The following is a 6,000-nucleotide window of genomic DNA, read 5'->3' as shown; positions in this document are numbered from 1 at the left end:
GTGTCTGGCTCATAGATATATAATGGACCTTAATTAAATGCTGGCTCCCCCTTTTTAGATCTAATGCTCATCTGGTGCTGTAGTTTGCCTCATGCTGCTATGTTCTCTTTTTTTTTTATGTCTATGTTCTCTTTCTCTATTATCTTATAAACCCCCTGAGGTCAGATATTGTGTTTTATTTCGCTGTGTAACCCCAGCATCATACTTTATGTTTTACTCATCATAGACACTGAAGAAATGTTTGTTGATGATGGTGATTTCATCATATTTTGCCTTATTGTGGCAAATTTAGTAACCTTAAAATGGTTAGAAGTGTCTGTGATTTTTGGAGGCTTATGTCTAATGGAAGGCTCACTTAGTTCTGTTCCTCTTATTAAAAGACTTCATCATTTTGTGGGGCTGGCCCCGTGGCTGAGTGGTTAAGTACGCACACTCCGCTGCAGGCGGCCCAGTGTTTCGTTGGTTCGGATCCTGGGCACGGACATGGCACTGCTCATCAAACCACACTGAGGCAGCGTCCCATATGCCACAACTAGAAGGACCCACAATGAAGAATATGCAACTATGTACTGGGGGGCTTTGAGGAGAAAAAGGAAAAAAAATAAAATCTTAAAAAAAAAAGACTTCATCATTTTGTGAAGTATGAGATTGGTTGAAGTATGAGGATGCTGCTAATGTGTTTCCTAAATTACTCCTATGTCCTGGATAAGATATTGTTAACCTTGGTGATGGTGATTCTTTTGTTTGAACACAAAATCAACTGCATCTTCTGTGGTATGCTGCTCAGAGGTCCTAGAAGTGGACCACTAAGTGAGCGTTGTGGCTGGATGTCCCTCTCCATCGTGTGGCAGTATCTTCTCCTGGGAAGGTTTCATTGACAGATGAGTCTGCATAAAAAGGCTGAACATTTATCTTGGGACTGCCATGTTAGGGGAGATAAAACCCTTATTACCTACAAAGGTTATTATTTATTTGATATTGCTAGACATCAATGATGCCCCTCAAATGACTACTTCCTAATGGATTATTTTCATGAAATGACAGTGCATCAGTAGTGAAACTTGTTCTTTGAGGATTCTTTGGTTTTCTTTAAATTGGATTAAAGTTGATATTTAACTCAACATTATTATACTCTATTAAGTAATCTTTCTGGATTGTACTTCAGCTATTTTTTTAAAAGATGAGTTCACAGTTTAAAAAATGTTCTTAGGGGCTAGCCCCATGGCCGAACGGTTAAGTTCCCACGCTCTGCTGCAGCTGCCCGGGTGTTGCAGGTTTGGATCCTGGGTGCGGACCTGGCACCACTCATCAGGCCGTGGGGAGGTGGCGTCCCACATGCCACAACTAGAGGGACCCACAACTACAATAAACAACTGTGTACTGGAGGACTTCAGGGAGGAGAAGAAGAAGAAGCAAAAAAAAGAAGATTGGCAACAGATGTTAGCTCAGGTGCCAATCTTTAAAGAAAAAAAACGTTTTTTAGTTTGAAATATTTTATATTCAGGAATATTTAGACCTCGAAGTATGACTTATTTTTTAAACTAACACTGGTAGATGGACAGAATTATTCTCCTTGAACCACTATATCTCTGCTGCATAGACTACAGAATAAACTTTGCAATGCATGATTACGTTTTCCTTTTTCATTGTTTTGAAATGGGAGAGAATTACTTTAATAGACTTTATCTATATTGATGACAAGAATTGTGTCTTATTAATAAAATAGGATCTCCAGAGCCCAAACCGTGTAGTGCATAGCAGATGCTCAATAAGGTTTTTTTGAGTCAAAGAATAAATTTTTCTCTGTTGCTGTTGGTAGGACTTAATCAAAGAACAAATAGAGTAGCTCCAATAGTTTCTTTTTTTCTTTTTCTTTTTTTTAAAGATTGGCAACTCAGCTAACAACTGTTGCCAATCTTCTTTTTTCTTTCCTGCTTTTTCTCCCCAAATCCTCCCAGTACATAGTTATACAGTTTTTTAGTTGTGGGTCGTTCTAGCTGCGGCATGGGGGACGCCGCCTCAGCATGGCCTGACAAGCGGTGCCACGTCTGCGCCCAGGATCCGAACTTGCGAAACCCTGGGCCGCCACAGCAGAGCAAGCGAACTCAACCACTCGGCCTCAGGGCCGGCTCCTCCACTTGTTTCTGAGTAACATAAAATTCTTTGCAGTTCTTAGGATAGATGATAGTAATATTTCCTTTTAACTTAAAATAATGAAGCACTTTAATCCTTGTCTTTGGGCCAACAAAGTAGATATCGACATTTTTCTTTTCAAGGTGTTTTTCACAAAATACATACACACATACAAAAGATCATGGAAAAACGTATCAAAATTAGTTAAGCTTCAGTATTTTCAGTGCTTTGTAAGCATCAGTCCCATTCACCATCATAGCATCCTTATAAAATAGGTATTATTATCTTCTGCACATTGGTGGGTAAATTGAGAGCATGTCTGCAGTGAATGTACTGAGTCATTTCGTGTCATAAGAGTTTTCTCGGGAAAGCCCGGTTGCGCAGCGGTTAAGTGCGCACGTTCCACTTTGGCGGCCTGGGGTTCACCAGTTAGGATCCCGGGTGCGGACGTGGCACCGCTTGGCACGCCATGCTGTGTCAGGCGTCCCACATATAAAGTAGAGGAAGATGGGCACGAATGTTATCTCAGGGCCACTCTTCCTCAGCAAGAAGAGGAGGATTGGTAGCAGCAGTTAGCTCAGGGCTAATCTTCCTCAAAAAAAAAAAAAAAAGAGTTTTCTCATTCTTCTGTTAGGTATGCAGAATCCATCTGTGCTTTTGATGGAATGCTATTTTCCATTATTATTAATTGTAGTTAGTACAAAATAATTTCTTAATTCTAGGAAATAGCAAGCAGATTTTTAAAAAAGAGAATAGAAGATAAATGACCTGATGGACAAAGGTTTTAATTAGCAGAGCAAAAAACAGTAAAATAAGAGAGACTAACTACTAAATTGCAGTCCTTCCTGTGTTTGTACTTAGCCACCAACCACGTGATATTGTCAAGCCTGTTTCAAATTCCCATATTAGTGGCTCAGAACTATTGCTTTTGTTCCCCTTCTCTAGTTACCCTAAGATTCAGACCTCCCCACACACATGCTCTTGTCTGACTTGAGGTTGTTCTGGGACCGTGTCTTTCATCTGTGTCACAAAGTCCATCTGCTGCTTACCTTCCAATACTCCATTTATCCCCATGAAACTAAGTGACGCTATATATACCTAAATGCACACCTGTGTAGCTGTCCATTTGCTTTTATCCCTACTTCAGAATCCCTATCTATCCGCGAACTGGCTTGAGGAAAGGATGTGCCAGTGATTTCTGGAGGAAAAGTATACAGGTTGAAAAGATGGTTGAAGTGCTTGGGGAGTGTTTAATTTTGTTTCCTTCTAGGATTTTTTTTACCATCAGCCTCCACTCCCACCTGGGAACTCAGTATAGAAACCCCTCCCAGGCCTAGTTAAAAACCTCACCAACCCAACCAGTGGAAAAGCTTGCAAGCTGAAAGAAGACATGGAGTACGTACGTGAAGGGTGTGGACGTGGCAGAGAGAATGTGACAAGGAAATGTTCTAGGCTCCATTCTGAAGGCAAAGTTTATTTCTTTCGAATTATGTACTCTTCTCATTCCCTTCTTTAGTTACCTCATGCTACCTGGGGCACTTGGGTCAGGACAGAAAACAATAAAAGTAATTACTCTAAAATTTTATGGTCTCACTGTTATATTATTTATTTTTATAACCCCTGTGATGTAGTTCATATTACTCCCATTTTATAGCTGAAAAAAAAAGTGGAGTTCAAAGAAGTTAAGTGATTCATAGAATCAGTAAGAGGTGGAAATTGGACCTAATCCTGGGCTTTTGACTCTAACTCTGTGCTTCCTTTACTAAAGCATACCACGAAGACAGTAGCACAGTATTTGGGAAATGATGAAAATAAACAGAAGCAAAAAAGACCGTGTTTGGGATTTCAAAAAGTTAGTTTAACAACATTACATAGCAAGTCATTATTTGGGTGGGAAATTGTAGAGAAATAAAATGCCAAACTTTCTTCTAGCTCACGAAATTGGTACAAGTCAGCCCTATAAAATGCTATGCTTCATTGATTTTAGAAATGACAGCTACAGCAATAATAAGACTGGAGGCCCATAAAATTCACAGGGAGTACCTAAAGGAAAACTAAATGAAAACATTTAAAAATGAAAACAATAGATCTACATTAAGGAAAACACATCTTAAAGAGTCAAAGTGAGGAGAATAAAAAACTTCCATCTCAGTTGCTGCAATAAAGAGTGAGGAGCTAAAATATGAATCCCTTTTCATTATAATCTAACTGCCAATCAACCAGAGAGAGTAGCAGCCCGTGGAACTGAGGACCATTAAGCATGACAAGGGGTTCTGTACAGTGACTCTGTGTATTAGAGAAACAATTTCTCCATGGATTCCAAAGCATGTTCTTTATTCAGAATCGGAAACATTTCAACATTAAAAAAACTCTGTTACAATTAAAATAAACCTATTTGGACTTCTCCTCTAGAATAATTCCTGTCTAATTCCCATGTAATATAGTCAGTCCATCTGTGACATATTAGAAGGAAAAGAAGAAAAGCAATAGGAAAGAAATTCTCTGTTCAATCTTGTTTATTGAAAATGCATCCTATGTTAATTTATAAAAAATCTTTCTCCACCTATGAATAGTGGGTCTGGCTACAGATATTATGAATGATGTATATCACTAGCGTTTAATGGAACCTCATATGCTTATCTAACCTTACCTTAATAGTTTTAAGAAAAAATATTAATACAAAAATATAAAGACAAGAATAAAATTCATCCATAATTCCTCTGCCCAGAGATCACCACTGTTAACATTTTGGTGTATTCCTTATTTAGATTTCAGAATGCTAAAGAGAGTAGGTTATACTTCAGAAGGATATTTTCATAGGAATGGCACTTTTTTTAAAGAGAATGGAAAATCAAAACTTTGAAAAAAATTAATGTGCCAGTTATTTGTAATTACACAATTACTGAATGGGGAGATTGTTCTCTCTCAATGCTTGTAGCCTCTAGGTATTGAAAGGTACCCAAGAGATCAAAATACAGGGATCACTTCAATGGGTGGTGTTGAGTGTTTGACAGAACATGATTTAATAATTGGCTTGGGTCACTCTGACAACTTTCCCTTTCAAATAATTTTACTTACTAAAAATTTTGGACTTCAGTATTTAAAGACTTTTTCAAAATTTAAAAAATATTTGTTAGAGAGTGGTAGTTCTAAAGCATGTGTATGCATCAGAATCACTTGGAGGGCTTATTAAAACACAGGTTGCTGAGTTTGTGACTCAGTAAGTATGTCTTGGGGTGGGGCTGGGACTTTGCGTTTCTAACAAGTTCCCACCCTGGGTGATGCTGGTGCTGCTGGCCTGGGGACCACACTTGGAGAGCCACTGATGCAGAGCATGTTTACATGAATGCAGCTTAGAAGAGGCAATTTTCCCCTAATACTGCAGAAATAGTTTCATGCTTACAAATTAGCATCTTCCATTTGGGATATTTCACACCATAGTGATGAACTATAGGTTTTACTTAGGATTTTTAAAATGAAATTTTGTAGTCTGATTTTAATGAGAATGTCAGGAACAAGCTTGAGTATAAACTATAGGAGTTCAACTTACAGCTCTATAGGAGTGAGAGAGGAAAGCAATTCCTTCAAAAGAAAACCTTCTAAATCCCAGAATTTCCTATTTATGTACAGATTGTCTATAAAAGCATATAGGGGGTGGAGCAGCTTATGAATCTGTATGTGTGGTGAAACTTTGGTCTCTCATGTTCTAAACCCCTACCATTTGTGTTTTCCTCCTTAAACCCTAAACCTTGCCAGCATGGCCTCCTTGCCTTCCATGATCAGTATCCAGCCACTCTCATAGATGTTTCTAGTCCAGAAGGCTCGCACATTTTGTAAAGTACTCAAATCCTCTGATGATTTATAAAA

The sequence above is a fragment of the Equus przewalskii genome, chromosome 4, assembly GCF_037783145.1.
Source record: "Equus przewalskii isolate Varuska chromosome 4, EquPr2, whole genome shotgun sequence".
Lineage (NCBI taxonomy): Eukaryota > Metazoa > Chordata > Mammalia > Perissodactyla > Equidae > Equus > Equus przewalskii.
Note: the sequence above shows the minus strand (reverse complement) of the source record.